This window comes from Bombina bombina, chromosome 6, assembly GCF_027579735.1.
Source record: "Bombina bombina isolate aBomBom1 chromosome 6, aBomBom1.pri, whole genome shotgun sequence".
NCBI classification, from domain to species: Eukaryota; Metazoa; Chordata; class Amphibia; order Anura; family Bombinatoridae; genus Bombina; species Bombina bombina.
The window spans coordinates 581,136,525-581,162,837 of NC_069504.1; the positions used below are offsets into that span (position 1 = coordinate 581,136,525).

Genomic DNA, 26,313 nt, shown 5'->3' on the forward strand with positions numbered 1-26,313 from the left:
AGGTTTATCAAGGTTGTTTGTGCACATAGGAAGGAGCGCTCATATTGCAAGTTGACAGTCGATGTGAACGTGTGAGCTCAATCGCGATTTACACTAGAATGAGTACCGCAACCTCAGGGTAACTGTTAACTAAGACAAAAAGTGTCACAAATAACATCAAAGATACATTTAAAAGTACAGTTACACTTATAATAACATTAATAACATTATTTTAAAAAAATATTGCACAAAAAAAGTTCACATAGCAGAATATGTTATATGTATTTTTAAATAGATATTCCTATAAATATCTGTTTATATCTGTACCTAAATATAATAATCTATATATATATTGTACAAAAAAAAACATCAGATACATCAATTACATACAGAAATATGTTTTTAAGAATAAATAGAACATAATCTGCTATGTTAAGAACATTGGAATGGGAATTATTCATATTTTCATGTCGGGTTAGCGTACTTGAGAAAATGCGATCAGGTTTGCCTGCCAAAAAAGCTTACTTCTAGTGCAGTTAACGCACAAGTGTGAGTGCAAAATACCGCTGCACTCGAAATCGAGCACATTTTTGGCAGTCTCCAAGTACTACTATAACAAGGCAGCACAACCAAAGATTCAGTACCTTAGACAGTAGCAGCATTACTCTTTGCATTTACAGTGCATATAGTAGTCTTACATGTATTAACACCTTTTTTTGTGATTCAAAGATGTTTGGATCATATTGCAGATTAACAGAACAGTGTTTATGATGACTGAAAGCTATTTACACACTTCAAGAAAAAATATGTAAGAATTTCATCTTTTTCCTGAACATATAAACCTTGTGTTTGATCAGTTAAAATGAAATGAAAATGAGTTTAAACGGCATTTATATAGGCAACTAATTATTCAAATTTATAATGACAATAGTTTTTATGAGTGAAAAAAGTATTTACATCTTACTTTGAATGCAGAAAATAACCTACTAGTCAAATAATTAAATACTTCTAAGTTTAAAATGTTTAAGAGTGGTGACAAGTATGAATTTTCCTGAAGCATAACAACATTGGCATGTCAACTTCAGACCTTTACTGCTAATGGATTATATTTTAACTTTTCTGTTTATACTGATGGCGGGTCAATATTTTATATTGACTGATTTATGATGAGGTAAAATCTTTTAAAATTTAGCCTGTTATGATGTATTTTAGAGCGGGATTTGAGAAACACTGTTCTAAAGAAAACTTTATTCACAACTAAAATGTCTCTGATAATCAAAATTAGACATAGGGTCCGATTTACTAAAGTGCGGACGGACATGATACAATGTAGCGTATCGTGTCCGGTGCACATCGATAAATGCCGACAGCATACATTGTCAGCATTTATCATTGCACAAGCAGTTCTGGTGAACTGCTTGTGCAATGCCGCCCCCTGCAGATTCAGATTGTATAGGATCAGGCAGATTAAAGATCGCAGCCTCAGAGGCAGCGGACAAGTTATGGAGCAGCGGTCTTTAGACTTTTAAACAGGTATGAAATGTAATAGCACAACCAATGGTGCCACAAAAGTACAATACAGATGTCAACAGATAAATGCATTTTTCAGGGCTGCAACTAACGATTATAATCAATTAATCGGCCTATTATTTTTTCGATTAATCGACTAATCCTATAAAAAAAAGTCTTGTATTTAAAATAAAATACACATACTGAGTGTTACAAATATAAAAATTCAGACTAAAAATTTACATTAACACAATGTTTAATTTTTAAGCAGCAGAACACATTTTTTCTAATTAAGCAAGGCAAAGCCACAAACTGTTTGAAAAGAGGTAGACTGTTACTGTTATAACATTCTGTTATTCATTCTTTCAGAAACTTTGCATTGAAATAAAAAATGTCAACATATCCACATGCTCCTAGCTGAAGTTGGCTCTCTTTTTGCAAGGTATTTTGCCTGCAGCAGAGAAGAGGCGCTCAGATGGTGTTGAGATGCCTGAGATGCATAAGTAGGGTTTTGCCAATTTCGCAAAGGTGGGATATTTATCTTTGTTAGCTCCACCAATGCAAAGTTTTTCCTCAATGGCAGGGGGCCTCTTAATAAAGTAAGCCTGGACTTCATTCTAACATAAAGAACTTGAATATCTATATGCAATGGTAAATAACCAGCTATAAAGGTAAGGGAAAAAATATCTAGTCCACTCTTAAAATAAAAAATATATGTTTATAGATGTTGAATCTGGTATATATCACAATTTATTAAATTAAAAAAAAAATATTCAAATAAGTCAAAAGCGCTAAGGACTATGGCCTCTAGTTATCAAGCCATCAACCTCAAATACGCGGGAATTCCGCAGCGTATTTGTGGCGAGGCTGATTCACCTTAGTTATCAAGCCCTACACACCGGCAAAAGTAGAATTTAGTGATGTAAGCTTCGATCCGCCGGACTCAGTCCGACAAAGATCGATTCTTACGTCACTCCAAATGTTCCGTACACAAGTTCGGCCCAATTTGACTACTTTTGCTAGTTAGCAAAAAACTAGCAGGTACGCTCGACACTTTTCCGGCCCAGCGTACCTGGTTTTCAATCCGCCGCCCTGGAGGTGGCGGATCCCATAGGAATCAATGGGTGTCTGACCATAGCGAAAGTTCATGTTCGCTGCTGCCCGACATCCCATTGATTCCTATGCACCTAACACCCTAACACGTACCCCAAGTCTAAACACCCCTAATCTGGCACCCTTACACCGCCGCAACTAAATAAATGTATTACCCCCTAAACCGCCGCTCACGGAGCCCACCGCCACTATAATAAATATGTTAACCCCTAAACCGCCGCTCCCGGACCCCGCCGCCACTATAATAAATATGTTAACCCCTAAACCGCAACTCCCGGACCCCGCCGCAACTCTAATAAACTGATTAACCCCTAAACCGCCGCTCCCGAACCCCGCCACCACTATAATAAATATGTTAACCCCTAAACCGCAGCTCCCGGACCCCGCCAAGGCCGCAACCTACATAATACCTATTAACCCCTATCCTGAACCCCCTACACCGCCGCCACTATAATTAAATTATTAACCCCTATCCTGCCCCCCCTACACCGCCGCCACCTATAATACATTTATTAACCCCTATCCTGCCCCCCCTACACCGCCGCCACTATAATAAAATTATTAACCCCTAAACCTAAGTCTAACCCTAACACCCCCCTAACTTAAATATTAATTAAATACATCTAAATATTATAACTCTTATTAACTAAATTAATCCTATTTAAAACTAAATACTTACCTTTAAAATAAACCCTAATATAGCTACAATATAAATAATAATTATATGGTAGCTATCTAAGGATTTATTTTTATTTTACAGGCAACTTTCAATATATTTTAACTTGGTACAATAGCTATTAAATAGTTATTAACTATTTAATAACTACCTAGCTAAAAGAAATACAAAATTACCTGTAAAATAAATCATAACCTAAGTTACAATTAAACCTAACACTACACTATCATTAAATTAATTAAATAAATTAGCTACAAATAACTACAATTAAATACAATTAAATAAACTAACTAAAGTACAAAAAATAAAAAAAACTAAGTTACAAAAAATAAAAAAATAAGTTACAAATATTTCCAAAATATTACAACAATTTTAAGCTACTTACACCTAATCTTAGCCCCCTAATAAAATAACAAAGCCCCCCAAATTAAAAAAATGCCCTACCCTATTCTACATTAAAAAGTTAACAGCTCTATTACCTTACCAGCCCTTAAAAGGGCCTTTTGCGGGCATGCCCCAAAGAAAACAGCTCTTTTGCCTGTAAAATAAAAATACAACCCCCCAACATTAAAACCCACCACCCACACACCCCTAATCTAACCCAACCCCCCCCTTAAATAAACCTAACACTACCCCCCTGAAGATCACCCTACCTTTAGCCGTCTTCAGCCAGCCGACCACCGATGGAACAGAAGAGGACATCCGCAGCGGCCGAAATCTTCATCCAAGGGGCGCTCAAGAAGTCTTCCATCCGATTGAAGTCATCATCCAAGGGGCGCTGAAGAAGTCTTCCATCCGATTGAAGTCATCATCCAGGCGGCGTCTTCAATCTTCATCCATCCGGAGCGGAGCCATCTTCAGACGAGCCGACGCAGAGCCATCCTCTTCTACCGACGGACTAACGACGAATGACGGTTCCTTTAAGTGATGTCATCCAAGATGGCGTCCCTTGAATTCCGATTGGCTGATAGGATTCTATCAGCCAATCGGAATTAAGGTAGGAAAAATCTGAAGTTCAATCCGATTGGCTGATCCAATCAGCCAATCAGATTGAGCTTGCATTCTATTGGCTGATCGGAACTGAAGATGGCTCCGCTCCGGATGGATGAAGATTGAAGACGCCGCCTGGATGATGACTTCAATCGGATGGAAGACTTCTTCAGCGCCCCTTGGATGATGACTTCAATCGGATGGAAGACTTCTTCAGCACCCCTTGGATGAAGACTTTGGCCGCTGCGGATGTCCTCTTCTGTTCCATCGGTGGTTGGCTGGCTGAAGACAGCTAAAGGTAGGATGATCTTCAGGGGGTAGTGTTAGGTTTATTTAAGAGGGGTTTGGGTTAGAGTAGGGGTGTGTGGGTAGTGGGTTTTAATGTTGGGGGGGTTGTATTTTTATTTTACAGGCAAAAGAGCTGTTTTCTTTGGGGCATGCCCCGCAAAAGGCCCTTTTAAGGGCTGGTAAGGTAATAGAGCTGTTAACTTTTTAATGTAGAATAGGGTAGGGCATTTTTTTATTTTGGGGGGCTTTGTTATTTTATTAGGGGGCTTAGATTAGGTGTAAGTAGCTTAAAATTGTTGTAATGTTTTTTAAATGTTTGTAACTTATTTTTTTTTATTTTTGTAACTTAGCTTTTTTTTATTTTTTGTACTTTAGTTAGTTTATTTAATTGTATTTAATTGTAGTTATTTGTAGCTAATTTATTTAATTAATTTAATGATAGTGTAGTGTTAGGTTTAATTGTAACTTAGGTTAGGATTTATTTTACAGGTAATTTTGTATTTCTTTTAGCTAGGTAGTTATTAAATAGTTAATAACTATTTAAGAACTATTCTAACTAGCTAAAATAAATACAAAGTTACCTGTAAAATAAATATAAATCCTAAAATAGCTACAATGTAATTATTAATTACATTGTAGCTATCTTAGGCCTAGATTTGGAGTTTTGTCGGTAACGACCCGAAAAACTAACGCTGGCTTTTTTCTGGCCGCACCATAAAAATAACTCTGGTATTGAGAGTCCACATAAAGGCTGCGTTAGGCTCCAAAAAAGGAGCGTAGAGCCTTTTTAACGCAGCTTCAACTCTCGATACCAGAGTTGCTTACGGACGCGGCCAGCCTCAAAAACATGCTTGTGCACGATTCCCCCATAGGAAACAATGGGGCTGTTTGAGCTGAAAAAAAAACAAACACCTGCAAAAAAGCCGCGTTCAGCTCCTAACGCAGCCCCATTGTTTGCTATGCGGTAACCCTTCCTACGTCTGCACTTAACACTCTAACATGTACCCCGAGTCTAAACACCCCTAACCTTACACTTATTAACCCCTAATCTGCCGCCCCCCCGCTATCGCTGACCCCTGCATATTATTATTAACCCCTAATCTGCCGCTCTGTAAACCGCCGCTACTTACATTATCCCTATGTACCCCTAATCTGCTGCCCCTAACACCGCCGACCCCTATATTATATTTATTAACCCCTAATCTGCCCCCCACAACGTCGCCTCCACCTGCCTACACTTATTAACCCCTAATCTGCCGACCGGACCTGAGCGCTACTATAATAAAGTTATTAACCCCTAATCCGCCTCACTAACCCTATCATAAATAGTATTAACCCCTAATCTGCCCTCCCTAACATCGCCGACACCTAACTTCAAACATTAACCCCTAATCTGCCGACTGGAGCTCACCGCTATTCTAATAAATGTATTAACCCCTAAAGCTAAGTCTAACCCTAACACTAACACCCCCCGAAGTTAAATATAATTTAAATCTAACGAAATTAATTAACTCTTATTAAATAAATTATTCCTATTTAAAGCTAAATACTTACCTGTAAAATAAATCCTAATATAGCTACAATATAAATTATAATTATATTATAGCTATTTTAGGATTAATATTTATTTTACAGGTAACTTTGTATTTATTTTAACCATGTACAATAGCTAGTTAAGAACTATTTAATAGCTAAAATAGTTAAAATAATTACAAATTTACCTGTAAAAGAAATCCTAACCTAAGTTACAAATAAACCTAACACTAGACTATCAATAAATTAATTAAATAAACTACCTACAATTATCTACAATTAACCTAACACTACACTATCAATACATTAATTAAATACAATTGCTACAAATAAATACAATTAAATAAACTAGCTAAAGTACAAAAAATAAAAAAGAACTAAGTTACAAAAAATAAAAAAATATTTACAAACATAAGAAAAATCTTACAACAATTTTAAACTAATTACACCTACTCTAAGCCCCCTAATAAAATAACAAAGTCCCCCAAAATAAAAAAATGCCCTACCCTATTCTAAATTACTAAAGTTCAAAGCTCTTTTACCTTACCAGCCCTGAACAGGGTCCTTTGCGGGGCATGCCCCAAAGAATTCAGCTCTTTTGCCTGTAAAAAAAAAACCATACAATACCCCCCCCCCCAACATTACAACCCACCACCCACATACCCCTAATCTAACCCAAACCCCCTTAAATAAACCTAACACTAAGCCCCTGAAGATCATCCTACCTTGTCTTCACCTCACCCGGTATCACACCGATCCGTCCAGAAGAGCTCCTCCGATGTCCTGATCCAAGCCCAAGCGGGGGGCTGAAGAGGTCCATGATCTGGCTGAAGTCTTCATCCAAGCGGGGTAGAAGAGGTCTTCCATCCGATTGAAGTCTTCATCCAAGCGGCATCCATCCGGAGCGAAGCGGCAGCATCCTGAAGACCTCCACCGCGGAACATCCATCCTGGCCGACGACTGAACGACAAATGACGGTTCCTTTAAATGACGTCATCCAAGATGGCGTCCCTCGAATTCCGATTGGCTGATAGGATTCTATCAGCCAATCGGAATTAAGGTAGGAATATTCTGATTGGCTGATGGAATCAGCCAATCAGAATCAAGTTCAATCTGATTGGCTGATCCAATCAGCCAATCAGATTGAGCTTGCATTCTATTGGCTGATCGGAACAGCCAATAGAATGCGAGCTCAATCTGATTGGCTGATCGGATCAGCCAATCGGATTGAACTTGATTCTGATTGGCTGATTCCATCAGCCAATCAGAATATTCCTACCTTAATTCCGATTGGCTGATAGAATCCTATCAGCCAATCGGAATTCGAGGGACGCCATCTTGGATGACGTCATTTAAAGGAACCGTCATTCGTCGTTCAGTCGTCGGCCAGGATGGATGTTCCGCGGTGGAGGTCTTCAGGATGCTGCCGCTTCGCTCCGGATGGATGCCGCTTGGATGAAGACTTCAATCGGATGGAAGACCTCTTCTGCCCCGCTTGGATGAAGACTTCATCCGGATCATGGACCTCTTCAGCCCCCCGCTTGGGCTTGGATCAGGACATCGGAGGAGCTCTTCTGGACGGATCGGTGTGATACCCGGTGAGGTGAAGACAAGGTAGGATGATCTTCAGGGGCTTAGTGTTAGGTTTATTTAAGGGGGGTTTGGGTTAGATTAGGGGTATGTGGGTGGTGGGTTGTAATGTTGGGGGGCTTGGGTATTGTATGTTTTTTTTTACAGGCAAAAGAGCTGTATTTCTTGGGGCATGCCCCGCAAAGGGCCCTGTTCAGGGCTGGTAAGGTAAAAGAGCTTTGAACTTTAGTAATTTAGAATAGGGTAGGGCATTTTTTTATTTTGGGGGGCTTTGTTATTTTATTAGGGGGCTTAGAGTAGGTGTAATTAGTTTAAAATTGTTGTAATATTTTTCTTATGTTTGTAAATATTTTTTTATTTTTTGTAACTTAGTTCTTTTTTATTTTTTGTACTTTAGCTAGTTTATTTAATTGTATTTATTTGTAGCAATTGTATTTAATTAATTTATTGATAGTGTAGTGTTAGGTTAATTGTAGATAATTGTAGGTAGTTTATTTAATTAATTTATTGATAGTGTAGTGTTATGTTTATTTGTAACTTAGGTTAGGATTTCTTTTACAGGTAAATTTGTATTTATTTTAACTATTTTAGCTATTAAATAGTTCTTAACTATTTAATAGCTATTGTACATGGTTAAAATAAATACAAAGTTACCTGTAAAATAAATATTAATCCTAAAATAGCTATAATATAATTATAATTTATATTGTAGCTATATTAGGATTTATTTTACAGGTAAGTATTTAGCTTTAAACAGGAATAATTTATTTAATAAGAGTTAATTAATTTTGTTAGATTTAAATTATATTTAATTTAGGGGGGTGTTAGTGTTAGGGTTAGACTTAGCTTTAGGGGTTAATACATTTATTAGAATAGCGGTGAGCTCCAGTCGGCAGATTAGGGGTTAATGTTTGAAGTTAGGTGTCGGCGATGTTAGGGAGGGCAGATTAGGGGTTAATACTATTTATTATAGGGTTAGTGAGGTGGATTAGGGGTTAATAACTTTATTATAGTAGGGCTCAGGTCCGGTTGGCAGATTAGGGGTTAATAAGTGTAGGCAGGTGGAGGCGACGTTGAGGGGGGCAGATTAGGGGTTAATAAATATAATATAGGGGTCGGCGGTGTTAGGGGCAGCAGATTAGGGGTACATAAGGATAACGTAGGTGGCGGCGCTTTGCGGTCGGCAGATTAGGGGTTAATAAGTGTAGGCAGGTGGAGGCGACGTTGTGGGGGGCAGGTTAGGAGTTAATAAATATAATACAGGGGTCGGCGGTGTTAGGGGCAGCAGATTAGGGGTACATAAGTATAACCTAGGTGGCAGTCGGCAGATTAGGGGTTAAAAAAATTATTTCGAGTGTCGGCGATGTGGGGGGACCTCGGTTTAGGGGTACATAGGTAGTTTATGGGTGTTAGTGTACTTTAGAGTACAGTAGTTAAGAGCTTTATAAACCGGCGTTAGCCCAGAAAGCTCTTAACTACTGACTTTTTTCCTGCGGCTGGAGTTTTGTCGTTAGATGTCTAACGCTCACTTCAGAAACGACTCTAAATACCGGAGTTATAAAAATCCCATTGAAAAGATAGGATACGCAGTTTACGTAAGGGGATCTGCGGTATGGAAAAGTCGCGGCTGGAAAGTGAGCGTTAGACCCTATTTTGAGTGACTCCAAATACCGGCGGTAGCCTAAAACCAACGTTAGGAGCCTCTAACGCTGGTTTTCACGGCTACCGCCAAACTCCAAATCTAGGCCTTAGGGTTTATTTTACAGGTAAGTATTTAGTATTAAATAGGAATAATTTATTTAAGTATAGTGTAGTGTTAGGTGTAATTGTAACTTAGGTTTGTTTTTATTTTACAGGTAAATTTCTCTTTATTTTAACTAGGTAGCTATTAAATAGTTAATAACTATTTAATAGCTATTGTACCTAGTTAAAATAAATTGAAAGTTGCCTGTAAAATAAAAATAAATCCTAAGATAGCTACAATATAATTATTATTTATATTGTAGCTATATTAGGGTTTATTTTAAAGGTAAGTATTTAGTTTTAAATATGATTAATTTAGTTAATAAGAGTTATAATATTTTGATGTATTTAATTAATATTTAAGTTAGGGGGTGTTAGGGTTAGGGTTAGACTTAGGTTTAGGGGTTAATAATTTAATTATAGTGGCGGCGGTGTAGGGGGGCAGAATAGGGGTTAATAAATGTATTATAGGTTGCGGCGGTATAGGGGGGGCAGGATAGGGGTTAATAAATTTATTATAGGTGGCGACGGTGTAGGGGGGGCAGATTAGGGGTTAATAAGTTTAATATAGGTGGCGGTGGGGTCCGGGAGCGGCGGTTTAGGGGTTAAACAATTTATTTAGTTGCGGCGGGGTCCAGGATTGGCAGGATAGGGGTTAAAAAATGTATTATAGGTTGCGGCAGTATAGGGGAGGCAGGATAGGGGTTACTAGGTATAATGTAGGTGGCGGTGGGCTCCGGGAGCGGCGGTTTAGGGGTTAATACATTTATTATAGTTGCGGCGGGGTTTAGGAGCGGCAGTTTAGGGGTTAATAACTTTATTTAGTTGCGGGGGGCTCCGGGGGGCGCAGGTATAGGGGTAGAACAGTGTAGTTTAGTGTGGGTGATAACTATCACAGTCCACTGCTCATCGCACCGTACTTGGTGCGCGGCTTTTTGACAGCTTTATTGATAACTTTGGCGAGATTATTCAGGTCAGCGGCGGCGATGGTAGGCGAGCTTAGGTGGGCGTATTGGGGCTGGCGATGGCAGGTAAGTAGACACGTTGATAACTAGAGGCCTATATATCAGTAACAGGACAAAGCCTTACACATTTATCTATCTGGTACATGTAATCAGCAATACCATGCAATCATCTAATAATTGTGCAAAAAGATAATAGAGTTAAATAACTCCCATCAATCTAGGGCTAAGTGTAAATAATAAGCTTGGCACTATATCATGCAAAGCATTGTACCAAATCACCTGGTTTAATATAAACAATCCAAACAATGACTCCTATAATTTCTGGGTTGCACATAAGCCTGGAGTAGTTGTAAACGTAAAAAGAAACCTATACTGTCCTGAAAAAGTGAAAAGTAAACATCTGTAGATGTCCTTTTATGCTAAAACACAATACCATGTGCAGGAGTTCATCGGAGTGAAGCATTTGGTGCTGTGTGCAAACCAACTAATCGCAGACCAACTAATCGATAACGAAATTCGTTAACAACTATTTTCATAATCGATTAATAGCGATTATATTGATTAGTTGTTGCAGCTCTAGCATTTTTTAAACAAAGTTCACTCTACAGTGCTATTATCAGGAGTCTGGAACAACTTTAAGCAGTTCAGTTAGCTGATCCACCCAATCCATATGGTAGACTCCTATATGCTACATAACCCTGTGTTTGCCAAACACTTTACATACTTAATAGTGATGTCGCGAACCTAAAATTTTGAATTCAATAGGCAGGCGAACTTTAAAACCTACAAGGACTCTTTCTGGCCACAATAGTGATGGAAAAGTTGTTTCAAGGGTACTAGCACCTGGAATGTCGCATGCTGGAGCGGGATCCCTGGCAAAACTCCCATGGAAAATTACATAGTTTATGCAGAGTCTGCTTTTAAGCCATAATGGGCCTAAATCAACTAACATTCCCAAATTGTTTGCAATAACGTGCTTTAAAACATCAGTTATGATTTTGTATCTATCAGGTAGTGTAAGGGTTACGGCCGCATCACAGTGACAGAGCAAACTCCAAGTGTTACGCACCGCAATCAACCGCAAACAGTCCACTTGCACAACCACGAGATAGATAGATTTGATAGATAGATACATAGATAACAGCTCAATCGATGCAATATACATATGATCGATACACTGTACATAGCTCAATAGATGCAATAGACATTCGATCGATACGAATTACATCGATCAATAGATGCAATATACATTTGATAGATAAGAATGTTATCAAATCAAAGATGCAATATACATTTTATAGATACGAATGACATCAACCAAAATATGTAATATACATTTTATAGATACGAATTACATCGATCAATAGATGCAATCTACATTTGATCGATACGTTTGATAGTTCGATCGATTTGATATATAAATAAATGGATTTGAAATATATATAATTTCCCTGACAGAGTATAACAATAAGACATGCGATCTGTGACCCGTGGTGTGTTAAGTAGTACTATTCTTAACATTTTACTACAACCTGTTACTCCCCCTATCAGATGAGGTCTATATGGCCTTCATTTGTGGAACCTGAAGATGGAAGAAGATGATTGTTCTGTCCTCCTACTTCAAATTTGTCAGAAACACAAGTGGCTGTCTCAAAACATCCCAGACAGAAGATAGATTGATAGATAGGATAGATAGATAGATATACATAGATTGATAGTTAGATAGAATCGATAGAAGAGAAATAGATAGATTTGTTAGATATATAATTACCCTGATAAAGTCTAATAATTAAACATGCGTTCTTGGACCCAACTAGGTTGTGTTAAGTAGTACTATTCTTCGCACTTTCAGCCCTGTAACTCCCCCTATTGGTGGAGGTCTATATGGCGGTTATGATTACCCTGACAAAGTATAACAACAAGACACGCGGTCTGGGACCCATGGTAATTTTGTTGTGTTAAGTAAAACTTTTCTTATCACTTGAATCCCTCTTACCCCCCCTTTTGTTGGAGCTCTATATGGCCTGCATGATTAGCCTGACAAAGTATAATAATAAAACATCTGGTCTTGGACCCATGGTAATTAGGTTGTGTTTAAGTAGTACTATTCTTATAACTGTAATCCCTGTTACTCCCCCTATCAAGGGAGGTCTATATGGCCTGCATGATTACCCTGACAAAGTATAACATCAAGACATGCGGTCTGGTACCCATTTTAACTAGGTTGTGTTTTAAGTACTACCATTCTTAGCACTTTAATCTCTGTAACTCCCACTATTTGGTGAGGTCTATACGGCCTGGATGATTACCCATACAAAATATAATAATAAGACATCTGCTCTTGGTCTGCGACCCATGGTAACTATGTTGTGTTAATTAGTAATGTCCTTCGCATTTTAATAGCTGTTACTCATATTCACCCTATCGGTGGAGGTCTATATGGCCTGCATGATTACCCTTACAAAATATAATAACCAAACATATGCTCTGTGACCCATGGTAAGTAGGTTGTGTTAAGTAGTACTGTTCTTTGCAGTTTAATACCTGTTACAACACCAAATGGTGGCAGGTCTATCTGGCCTTCATGATTAGCTGCACCCAAACCCCAAAAAAAGCCGAGTGGTCTTAGACTAACACCCATGGCTAACTTGGTTGTTTCAATTAGTACTATTCTTAGCACTTTCATCCCTGTTACGGGTGGTCTACATGGCCATCATGATTAGCCGAACAAAATACTACAATCCAACCTTTGCTCAGTCTTCATAGGCCCTTCATTGGCTGTATTTTGATAGTACAGTTCTTATTATTTTTATAGCTGATACAACACCGAATGGTGGCAGCTCTATATGGCCTGCATGATTAGCCGCACCCAATACAAAAATAAATCCAAGCGGTCTTGGATTAACACCCATGGCTAACTCTGTTGTTTCAAGTAGTACTATTCTTAGCACTTTCATCTCATCATCCCTGTTACTTCCAGGACTCTCGGTGGTGGTCTACATGGCCATCATGATTAGCCTTACCAAATACTACAATCCAACCTTGGCTCAGTCTTCATAAGGCCCTTCATTGGCTGTATTTTGGTAGTACTGTTCTTATTAGTTTAATACCTGATACAACACTGAATGGTGGCAGCTCTACATGGCCTGCATGAATAGCCGCACCCAAAGCCAAAAAAAAGCCAAGCGGTCTTGCACTAACACCCATGGCTAACTCTGTTGTTTCAAGTTCTACTATTCTTAGCTCATCCCTGTTACTTCCAGGACTCTCAGTGGTGGTGGTCTACATGGCCATCATGATTACCCTCACCAAAATATAACAACAATACGTGCATGCAGGGAACCATGGTAAGGTTACTTCCTTTCGCAAAATCGAGTATAACAGTTGCAGGCAGAGGTTCCATTATGGCTGCACCTCTCACTAAAAGAGGTATGCGTTACAGAGTCTTTGGGCATGTATGCAAAGAGCTGGCCTGCCTAAAAAGAGGAGCAAGGCTGTACATGTTGTTCTCCTTCAGCCGTTTTATACGCTGTCCCACGGCCACGGCCCTCAACAACCACAACAGAATGAAACACCACATATGTCATCCTTTTGAACAACAGAGTACAGGTATGGCATTGATTTTAGTTACACGGCGATATTTATTATGAACCGTGAAATTGAAAACAAAAACATGATTGGACACCCAGTACAGTACAGGTCGTTCTCCTTCAGCCTTTTTAGAATAGTGTTCCGGACCCCCAACAAAAACAACAGCAGGAAAGAGGACATATGGCATCCCTTTGAACAATAGATGACAGGTAAGGCATAGATTTTACAAAGCCATAGATAATTTTTTTGCAACTGTGAAATAAAAAAAACATTGATTGGACACCCAGCACACTTCTTTATCCTTAGGCCTTTTTATAAGAGGCTCCCGGAGCCTCAACAGAAACAACAGCATGAAAGAGGACATATGACATCAATGGGAACAATTGATTACAGTTAAGGCATTGATTTTAGAATCCCAGAGATCATTTATATGACCCGGGAAATAGAAAAAAACATTGATTGGACACCCAGTACACTTCTTTATCCTTAGGCCTTTTTAATAAGAGGGTCCCGGAGCCTCAACCGAAACAACAGCATGAAAGAGGACATATGTCATCCTTTTGAATAATAGATTACAGGAAAGGCATTGATTTTAGAAACCCAGAGATCATTAGCTGCAACCAGGAAATAGAAAAAAACATTGATTAGACACCCAGTACACTTATTTATCCTTAGGCCTTTTTAATAAGAGGGTCCCGGAGCCTCAACCGAAACAACAGCATGAAAGAGGACATATGTGATCCTTTTGAATAATAGATTACAGGAAAGGCATTGATTTTAGAAACCCATAGATCATTAGTTGCAACCGGGAAATAGAAAAAAACATTGATTAGACACCCAGTACACTTATTTATCCTCAGGCCTTTTTAATAAGAGGGTCCCGGAGCCTCAACCGAAACAACAGCATGAAAGAGGACATATGTCATCCTTTTGAATAATAGATTACAGGAAAGGCATTGATTTTAGAAACCCACAGATCATTAATTGCAACCGGGAAATAGAAAAAAAACATTGATTAGACACCCAGTACACTTATTTATCCTTAGGCCTTTTTAATAAGAGGGTCCCGGAGCCTCAACCGAAACAACAGCATGAAAGAGGACATATGTCATCCTTTTGAATAATAGATTACAGGAAAGGCATTGATTTTAGAAACCCAGAGATCATTAGTTGCAACCGGGAAATAGAAAAAAATATTGATTAGACACCCAGTACACTTATTTATCCTCAGGTCTTTTTAATAAGTGGGTCCTGGAGCCTCAACCGAAGCAATAGCATGAAAGAGGACATATGTCATCCTCTTGAATAATAGATTACAGGAAAGGCATTAATTTTAGAAACCCAGAGATCATTAGTTGCAACCGGGAAATAGAAAAAAAACATTGATTAGACACCCAGTACACTTATTTATCCTTAGGCCTTTTTAATAAGAGGGTCCCGGAGCCTCAACCGAAACAACAGCATGAAAGAGGACATATGTCATCCTTTTGAATAATAGATTACAGGAAAGGCATTGATTTTAGAAACCCACAGATCATTATTTGCAACCGGGAAATAGAAAAAAACATTGATTAGACACCCAGTACACTTATTTATCCTTAGGCCTTTTTAATAAGAGGGTCCTGTAGCCTCAACCGAAACAACAGCATGAAAGAGGATATATATCATCCTTTTGAATAATAGATTACAGGAAAGGCATTGATTTTAGAAACCCAGCGATCATTAGTTGCAACCGGGAAATAGAAAAAAACATTGATTAGACACCCAGTACACTTATTTATCCTTAGGCCTTTTTAATAAGAGGGTCCCGGAGCCTCAACCGAAACAACAGCATGAAAGAGGACATATGTCATCCTTTTGAATAATAGATTACAGGAAAGGCATTGATTTTAGAAACACAGAGATAATTAGTTGCAACCGGGAAATCTAAAAAAACATTCAATAGACACCCAGTACACTTATTTATCCATAGGCCTTTTTAGCAGAGGCTCCAGGACCCTCAACAAAAACAAGAGCAGGGAGCTGGGCATAGGAGTACAATGGAGTGTGACAATAATAATGTGAAGGGGAAGATTGCGGAGTTGTGGCATTTTAATTTTGTTATCATGGGAAGTACTTGCAATGACCTTGCTCTTGTGAATCCATATCGCAAATGTGTTTCTTAAGGCACTGTTAGTCTATTTTTTGAATATCAGCATTTGGTAAATGAAGCTCAACTTAAGGCTGGTGAGAACCGACCTTTCTTCTGGCTGTTTGCAAATGTTGTGGCTCTGGACAAACATGTGAATAAGGGGCCATCAGCCATATTCTTCACGCAACCCCTTTGATGATTGACGATAAACATGTGTCACCTGTAATCAGAGCACGTTACTTCTGTCTAAATCATCTTCCTGGTATGGACAGGCCACTGTTTCCCACAGCAAGTCCGAAGCTTGAACTACAAGATTGTCTTGAGTATGGTAGGAAACCAAAGTTTATTTAATTCTGTACTATCACCACAAAAGCTGAACTTCTTGAAGCAAGGAAAATGCAAGCAATTTCATGTGCTTATGGATGACAAGGACGTCCTGTCCTGTGGTGCACAGAGATGGAGAGGATTTTGGGCCTCCCTGTACACTACCCAGATGTCTCCAACATCACCAGAAACACAAGACAGCGACTCTTGGGAAGTTCCTGGAGTGTTCCGGTAGCCATCTCTTTGCGCCCCGAAAGGAATACTTTATCAGTGTTTTTGTATACATCCGACAACAGCTTCGGAGACTGTGGTGACGCACAAGTTATTTACTGTTGTTCCAGCTGTGGCAATATCAATTGGCATTAAAAAGGTAAGATTTGGGGGGGCGGAGCCTATAGCTGTTGCGGTAGGACGTGTGTTTGAGGAGCTCCAGGTCTTACAAGTTACTTTGGAGTTAGTTTTCAACCTTAATTTAATTTTCTTTTTGGGATTCATAGTCACACTTTCTGGGGCTATCCAAGAGGAGCCTGGAGATACCTTACTCATATCGGCTTACCTATGTTCCTCAGCTGACTGCGTTACAGCTAGCCGCGAGACTGAGAGGCCTCTCTAGCCTGATAGTGCTGTCAAAGCTGCCGCCAATATACCCCCCCAGGACCCTGGGTTATCAAACCAGTTCTATAGTAACTGGACAACTCGTTAATCACATCTATTGACAAAGAGAAGGAAAAGCACTAGTCACCCCTTATATCAACAGGTACGGAGATCTGTATTTTGTCTTTCCAATATGGCGCTGGACACCAAACTAATCCTGAATGAAGTGAAAGCCATGCTAGATGCGCACTTCCTCAGCCTGCATGAAGAACTACAGGAGGAATTCACATCCCTAAAGGGGGCTTGCGCTAAAGCAGTAAGAGGAGCACAACCTTTCCCTGAACCACACAAGCACTCGACCCAGGCACCTGAAATCTACAAAGTTGACACAATCCGTCTGACCCTGTCAGAAGATGGTACCGGCCCACATACAGAAGAGGCGATGGAGCAAGCAGCTCACTGGGAGAAGGGAGCTGCGGTGCATATAGGCGCTGAGTGTGCGGGGGTGAGCCCTTCAAGAGGAGTGGAACACCAGATACTTTGGCAGCAAGTTGCAGCTTACCCTGACAGACAGAGGGCCAGAGGGCCGTATGCAACTGGAGCACTCCACAGTGTTTGGGAGCCACAGCCCTTGTTTACACATCTCCCGACCATATTTTCTCTTACCGGGGATGCATCTGGGGCTTGTCTACCTAAACTAAGCTGTGACACCTTTCACACATGTTACGGTGAACCAAAGAAGGAGAACACTGTCAAGGACATTGCGCTACAGGCATTGCAGCTCAACGTGAATAACAGCCTGGACCCATGGGCCAATTGGTTGACCGAGATCATTAAGGTGCCTGCTCTCGATACCTGTGGCCCAAAACCATCATTCCTTCAGTACAGCTTTACCCCTCCATTGGAACCTGAACAGTTAGAGGCTTGCAGCCCCCTCAGAAAGCAGCTTCCTTACCTTGTGCTTACGGCTCGGGCTAGCGCGAGACTACTTGACAGACACGGAGTGGGCTGGAGCTTCAGTCATAGCTGCCGACTAGATGAGGTACAGTACAGCCGTAGGGGAGTGTTTGACCCTGGGGGCTTATTTTGTCCATCTGAACCGAGGGTTGTGCTACCTAAGCGAACTTTATTTGGAGACTAGTGACGCACATTTTATGCACGCTGTGGCAATTGCAATTTGCATTAAAAAGAATCTGCTAACATCCACTACCTAGGACCACACCTGACTCCTAAAGTCATGCTTCAGTTAGTAACTCAAGTTAAATTATTTTTTTTTTTATTTATTATGCTCAGCAGATTCAAAACATACCATTCTTCTAGTCATATCACACGACATGTCAAAATGCTGCATGGAAAATGGCAGTGTGCAAAGTCATAATCTTAGTGAACCTATAAGTGAATTAAATTTTCTAAAATAAACAAAAATACCGAGAAAAAAAAAAAAAAAAGGAAAGAGGACATATGGCATCCTTTTGAACAATAGATTACATTTAAGGTATTGATTTGAGAAACCCAGAGATAATTTGTTGCAACCGGGAAATATAAAAAAACCTTGATTAGACACCCAGTACACTTATTTATCCTTAGGCCTTATTAGCAGAGGCTCCAGGACCCTCAACAAAACCAGCAGCAGGAAAGAGGACATATGGCATCCTTTTGAAAAATAGATTTCTGGAAAGGCATTGATTTTAGAAAACCGGGGATAATTTGTTTCAACCGGGAAATCTAAAAAAACATTGATTAGACACCCAGTACACATATTTATCCTTAGGCCTTTTTAGCAGAGGCTCCAGGACCCTCAACAGAAACAACAGCATGAAAGAGGACATATGGCATCCTTGTGAACAATTGATTACAGTTAAGGCATTGATTTTAGAATCCCAGAGATCATTTATATGAACCGTGAAATCTATTTTTTAGGCCTTTTTAGCAGAGGCTCCAGGACCCTCAACAAAACCAGCAGCAGGAAAGAGGACATATGGCATCCTTTTGAAAATTAAATTACAGGAAAGGCATTGATTTTAGAAACCCGGAGATAATTTGTTGCAACCGGGAATATGAATCAAACAAATGATTCGATGGACACCCAGGACCCTCAAAAAAAACACCAGCAGGAAAGAGGACGTATGGCATCCTTTTGAACAATAGAGTACAGGTACAGCATTAATTTTACAAACCCAGTGATAATTTTGGTCAAATGTGAAATAGAAAAAAAAATTGAGTGGACACCCAGTACACCTCTTTCTCCTTAGGCCTTTTTATAAGAGGGTCCAGGACCCTCAAACAAAATACCAGCAGGAAAGAAAACATATGGCATCCTTTTGAACAATAGTGTACTGGTACGGCATTGATTTTAGAAACCCACAGATAATTGTTTGGAAAAGTGAAATAGCCCCAAAAACCATGCTTGGACTCCCACTCCAGGTCGTTCTCCTTCAGCCTTTTTATAAGAGGGTCCGGCACCCTCAACAGAAACAACTGCAGGAAACACCACCACATATGCCATCCTTTTGCACAAGCGAGTACAGGTATGGCATCCATTTTAGAAACCCAGAGATAATTGAGAGGAACCAGGAACATTTTTCTAAAAATTTGATGGGCCACCCATTACAGGTTGTTCTCCTTCAGCCTTTTTATACCATGGGCCACGACCCGCAACAGGCACAACAGCATGAAACACCACATATGCCACCCTTTTGCACAATAGAGTACAGGTACGGCATAGATGGAACACAGAGATAATTTAGAGCAACAAAGAGACGGATAAAGATGCTTGGTCGGTCCTCCTCCTTCAAATTTGTGGCATTTTGCGTTCAATTTAATGGTCCACCAGATATGAGTGGTGTGCTAAGTTGTACAATTCATAACAGTTTAATCACTAGTGTTATGTGCCTTATTTTTTTTATTTGAGTTTTGTACCCACAGAGCTGCAGCAGAGGCCAGAAAAATTAGGAATGTACAAATGACTGAAAAATGTAAGTATTGTTGTAGCAACTGCTGTAGCAGCTGCCAGAAAAATTGATGTTTATAAAACATTTATAAAGTGCCCTAAAAGCTTGTGGCTTGAACACTAGTTGTTGGCAGATAAGTCAAGCAAGTCCTCCGGCTTTATAAAAAAAAAAAAGCCAGCCTGTGTACCAGTTGTAGCCCAAGCCAGCTCATCTCATCATCAGGCCTTTTTTATTCAAATGTATCGCCCAATGTCAGTCCCTTCGGGATCCAGCCCTCATTCATTTTCAGTGAGATAGTCAAGGCTTTTTTGACCTAGGCGACTTCTCTTCTCAGTGACAAAACCTCCTGCTGCACTGAAAGTCCTTTCGGACAGGACACTTGAAGCGGGGCAGGCCAGAAGTTCCATTGCAAATTGGGATAGCTCAGGCCACAAGTCCAGCCTGCACACCCAGTAGTCAAGGGGTCCATCGCTCCTGAGAGTGTTGAGATCCGCAGTTAAAGCTAGGTAGTCTGCTACTTGTCGGTTGAGTCTTTCTCTAAGGCTGGATCCCAAAAGGCTCTGATGGTGCATGGGAGTTAAAAAGGTACGCATGTCCTCCATCAACAAGACATCAGGAAAGCGTCCTGTCCTTGCCGCCGTGGTCGTGGGAGGAGGAGGATAAATTTAATCTCTTCCCCTGTTACATTCCCGTGGTGCTGTGACATCACCCTTATACGCTGTGTAAAGCATAGTTTTTAATTTATTCTTAAAATGCTCCATCCTTTCCGACTTGCGGGAATTTGGTAACATTTCAGGCACTTTATGCTTATACCGGGGGTCGAGGAGCATGGACACCCAGTACAGGTCGTTCTCCTTCAGCTTTTTTATATGAGGGTCCCTCAACAGGCACGACAGCATGAAAGAACCCATTTGAACAAGGTTGGATGCCGAGCTAATCATGTCCCGTTCCTTCTCCTCACTGATGGTATCTTCTTCCCCCCAGCCACGTACAACACCACGGGTACCAGAGAGGTGACAACAACGAGCACCCTGGGATGCCTGTTGTGCTCGGTCTTCCTCCTCCTCCTCAAAGCCACATTCCTCCTCTGACTCCTCTTCCTCACATTCCTCTTCCTGCGTTGCCGCAGGTCCAGCAAGCGATGCTGATTTGGCTGTTTGTGGGGGTGATGGACACCACAACTCTTCCTCTTCACGCTCATCTACTGCCTGATCCAGCACTCTTCGCAGGGCGCCATGGCTGTGTAGGAACGCCTGAAATGGCCACACACCTTCCTGGCCTGCTTCAGGACATCCTGTAAGCCTGGGTACTTATGGACAAATCGTTGTACAATTAGATTACACACATGTGCCATGCACGGCACATGTGTCAACTTGCCCAATTTCAATGCCGCCACCAAATTACTTCCATTGTCAGAAACAACCTTGACAATCTCCAGTTGGTGCTGAGTCAGCCACTGATCCACCTGTGCGTTCAGGGCGGTCAGGAGTGCTGGTGCGGTGTGACTCTCCGCTTTCAGGCAAGTCAACCCCAAGACGGCGTGATACTGCCGTACCCGGGATGTAGCATAGTACCTGGGGAGCTGGGGGGGTGCCATAGATGTGGAGCAAGACGCAGAAGTTGAAGAGGACTCAGCCGAGGAAGAGGTTATGGAAGAGGATGGAGTAGGAGGAGTAGAGGAGGTAGCAGCAGGCCTGCAAGCAAGTCGTGGCGGTGTCACCAACTCTTCTGCAGAGCCACGCATTCCATGCTTGTCAGAAGTCAGCAGGTTTACCCAATGCGCAGTGTAGGTGATATACCTGCCCTGACCATGCTTTGCAGACCAGCTATCCGTGGTCATATGGACCCTTGCCCCAACGCTGTGTGCCAGACATGCCATAATTTCCTTTCTCACAACAGAGTACAGGTTTGGGATTGCCTTTTGTGAAAAGAAATTTCTGCCAGGTACCTTCCACTGCGGTGTCCTAATAGATACAAATTTTTGAAAGCATCAGACTCCACCAGCTTGTATGGTAAAAGCTGGCGGGCTAAGAGTTCAGACAAGCCAGCTGTCAGACGCCGGGCAAGGGGGTGACTTTGAGAAATTGGCTTCTTACGCTCAAACATGTCCTTGACAGACACCTGACTGTGGGCAGATGACCAGGAACTGCTACGTAAGAGAGTGGAGGATGGTTGAGAGGGGGCAAGGAGGACAGCACTGGTTGACGTGGCTGAAGATGCTGGAGCAGGAGGAGGAGGGCAGCTTTCACTTTGTGTGCTGCTTCTACTCATGTGTTCTTCCCATCGGCGTTTGTGATGGGAGACCATGTGCCCTCGCAAAGCAGTTGTACCTAGGTGGGTGTTGGACTTCCCACGACTCAGTTTCTTTTGGCACAGGTTGCAAATGGCATCGCTGTTGGCAGAGGCAGATACACAAAAAAAATGCCACACTGCTGAGCTCTGCGATGACGGCATTCTGGTGGTGGCAACAGCATGCGTTGATGGGCGTCGGCGTGCTGTCTGGCTGACCCCTGGTGACGATGCATGCTGTCTGACTGTGCCACTAGCTCCTTGAGACGACCTCCCCATGCTTCCAAATCATCTTCTCCTCCTCTCTGTCTCCCCATCTGAACTTTCCCCCTCTTCTTCTTCTCTTCTAGCAGGCACCCACGTGACATCCACCGACACATCATCATCAACCGCTTCACTTGTATCTGAAACATCAAGAAAGAAGCAGCAGCGGGTACAAAATCATCATCATCATCACACCGTACCTCCATGTCGGTAATGCTGCCTGACTGAGACTGATCACTATTATCTACATCCTCTGTCAATGATGGTTGCGCATCACTAATTTCTTCCAAATGATGTGTCAATAACTCCTGTGACAGATCAAGTGAAGCGGCTGTGGTGCTAGTGTTGGTGGTGGCGACAGGCGGGGGAGTGGCACTGGTCACTTGAGACCTGCCCAAAGCACAGCTGGACGTAGATGTTGCGTCAAGGTTAGGAGGACTAGCAGCGGAAGCTGAAGAAGATTGGGTGTCCTGTGTTAGCCATTCAACTAGGTCCTCCTCAGAAGTTTTTGCGTCCCCCCTGGCACCCAGTGTCTGAACAATGTGCATATTTGTAGGGTCTAAAGGAATAACAGCACCACGACCACGACCACGGAACCTGCGGGCTGGCCTGCCTCTGCCTGTCATTTTTTTTTTAAATGGACACTAACAATACTATTACACCAATTGAGTGGTGGCACTGTGAAAGTGGGCACAGTATACGCTGTGAGACTGACAACAACAAAAAAGACAGATGTTTTAAAAATCACAAATTGTTAATTTTTTAAAATATTACAAGTACTGTGACAACAAATATGATTGTTTGGCACCAGTTGGCAAATGGGCTTGTCTGGCACACATGCTGGGAGAAAGGAAACTGCAATTCAATGGCACTAGGAGACTGAAGAATCACAGTCAAAACAGTTATGATTAACAAAAATTCCAATCCTGTTACAATAAATATGATTGAAGGCACTAATTGGCTAGTTGGGACTGGCACACAGGCAGGAGGAAAATTCAATTCAAGGGCACTAGTAGACTGCAGATTGACAGTCAAAACAGTGATGATTGACAAATTTTGCAATACTGTTAAAAGAAATATGATTGCTGGCACTAATTGGATAGTTGGGCCTGGCACACAGGCTGGCAGGCAGTAGAAAAGTGCAATTCAATGGCACGAGCAAACTGAGGATTAAGATCAACAATCAAAACATTTTTAATTTTAATTGGTAACTATACTGTGACAACAATTATGATTGGTGTAAATAGTTGGCAAGACGGCCTGGCACAAAAGGCTGGCAGGCAGGAGGTAAATGCAATTCAAGGACACTAGGAGACTGAATACTGACAGTCAAAACAGTGATGATTAACAATTTTTGCAATACTGTTAAAAGAAATATGATTGCTGGCAATAATTGGCTAGGTGGGCCTGGCACACAGCAGGCTGCAAGGCAGGGGGAAAGTGCAATTCAATGGCACCAGCAAACTGAGGATTCACAACAACTATTAACAAAAAATTTAATTTTTAATTATTAAGAATACTGTGACAACAAATATGATTGGTGTAAATATTTTTCAAGTAGGCCTGGCACACAGGCTTGGAAGGCAGTAGAAAAGTGCAATTCTAGGGCACGAGCAAACTGAGGATTAAGATCATCAACAATCAAGAATTTTTTAATTTTAATTAGTAACTATACTGTGACAACAATTATGATTGGTGTAAATAGTTGGCAAGACGGCCTGGCACAAAAGGCTGGCAGGTAGGAGGTAAATGCAATTCAAGGACACTAGGAGACTGAATACTGACAGTCAAAACAGTGATGATTGACAATTTTTGCAATACTGTTAAAAGAAATATGATTGCTGGCAATAATTGGCTAGGTGGGCCTGGCAGACAGCAGGCTGCAAGGCAGGAGGAAAGTGCAATTCACTGGCACCAGCAAACTGAGGATTCACAACAACTATTACCAAAAAGTTTAATTTTAAATTATTAAGAATACTGTGACAACAAATATGATTGGTGTAAATATTTTTCAAGTAGGCCTGGCACACAGGCTTGGAAGGCAGTAGAAAAGTGCAATTCTAGGGCAAGAGCAAACTGAGGATTAAGATCAACAATCAAGAATTTTTTAATTTTAATTAGTAACTATACTGTGACAACAATTATGATTGGTGTAAATAGTTGGCAAGACGGCCTGGCACAAAAGGCTGGCAGGCAGGAGGTAAATGCAATTCAAGGACACTAGGAGACTGATTACTGACAGTCAAAACAGTGATGATTGACAATTTTTGCAATACTGTTAAAAGAAATATGATTGCTGGCAATAATTGGCTAGGTGGGCCTGGCACACAGCAGGCTGCAAGGCAGGAGGAAAGTGCAATTCACTGGCACCAGCAAACTGAGGATTCACAACAACTATTACCAAAAAATTTAATTTTTAATTACTAAGATTACTGTGACAACAAATATGATTGGTGTAAATATTTTTCAAGTAGGCCTGGCACACAGGCTTGGAAGGCAGTAGAAAAGTGCAATTCTAGGGCACGAGCAAACTGAGGATTAAGATCATCAACAATCAAGAATTTTTTAATTTTAATTAGTAACTATACTGTGACAACAATTATGATTGATATAAATAGTTGGCAAGACGGCCTGGCACAAAAGGCTGGCAGGCAAGAGGTAGATGCAATTCAAGGACACTAGGAGACTGATTACTTACAGTCAAAACAGTGATGATTGACAATTTTTGTAATACTGTTAAAAGAAATATGATTGCTGGCAATAATTGGCTAGGTGGGCCTGGCACACAGCAGGCTGCAAGGCAGGAGGAAAATGCAATTCAATGGCACCAGCAAACTTAGAATTCACAACAACTATTACCAGAAATTTTAATTTTTAATTATTAAGAATACTGTGACAACAAATATGATTGGTGTAAATATTTTTCAAGTAGGCCTGGCACACAGGCTTGGAAGGCAGTAGAAAAGTGCAATTCTAGGGCACGAGCAAACTGAGGATTAAGATCATCAACAATCAAGAATTTTTTTAATTTTAATTAGTAACTATACTGTGACAAAAAATTATGATTGGTGTAAATAGTTGGCAAGACGGCCTGGCACAAAAGGCTGGCAGGCAGGAGGTAGATGCACACAGGCTGGCAGGCAGTAGAAAAGTGCAATTCAATGGCACGAGCAAACTGAGGATTAAGATCAACAATCAAATTTTTTTTAATTTTAATTAGTAACTATACTGTGACAACAATTATGATTGGTGTAAATAGTTGGCAAGACGGCCTGGCACAAAAGGCTGGCAGGCAGGAGGTAAATGCAATTCAAGGACACTAGGAGACTGAATACTGACAGTCAAAACAGTGATGATTAACAATTTTTGCAATACTGTTAAAAGAAATATGATTGCTGGCAATAATTGGCTAGGTGGGCCTGGCACACAGCAGGCTGCAAGGCAGGAGGAAAGTGCAATTCAATGGCACCAGCAAACTGAGGATTCACAACAACTATTAACAAAAATTTTAATTTTTAAAATTTTAAGAATACTGTGACAACAAATATGATTGGTGTAAATATTTTTCAAGTAGGCCTGGCACACAGTCTTGGAAGGCAGTAGAAAAGTGCAATTCTAGGACACGAGGAAACTGAGGATTAAGATCATCAACAATCAAGATTTTTTAAATTTTAATTAGTAACTTTACTGTGACAACAATTATGATTGGTGTAAATAGTTGGCAAGACGGCCTGGCACAAAAGGCTGGCAGGCAGGAGGTAAATGCAATTCAAGGACACTAGG

The 26,313-nt window shown here is 40.7% G+C and overlaps 1 protein-coding gene across 1 annotated transcript in view; it reads right to left on the bottom strand.

Annotated features, from left to right (window-relative positions):
- The window catches only part of APBA2 (amyloid beta precursor protein binding family A member 2), an 821,823-nt gene that overhangs the window by 395,986 nt on the left and 399,524 nt on the right, over positions 1-26,313 (bottom strand). The window lies entirely within an intron of this gene.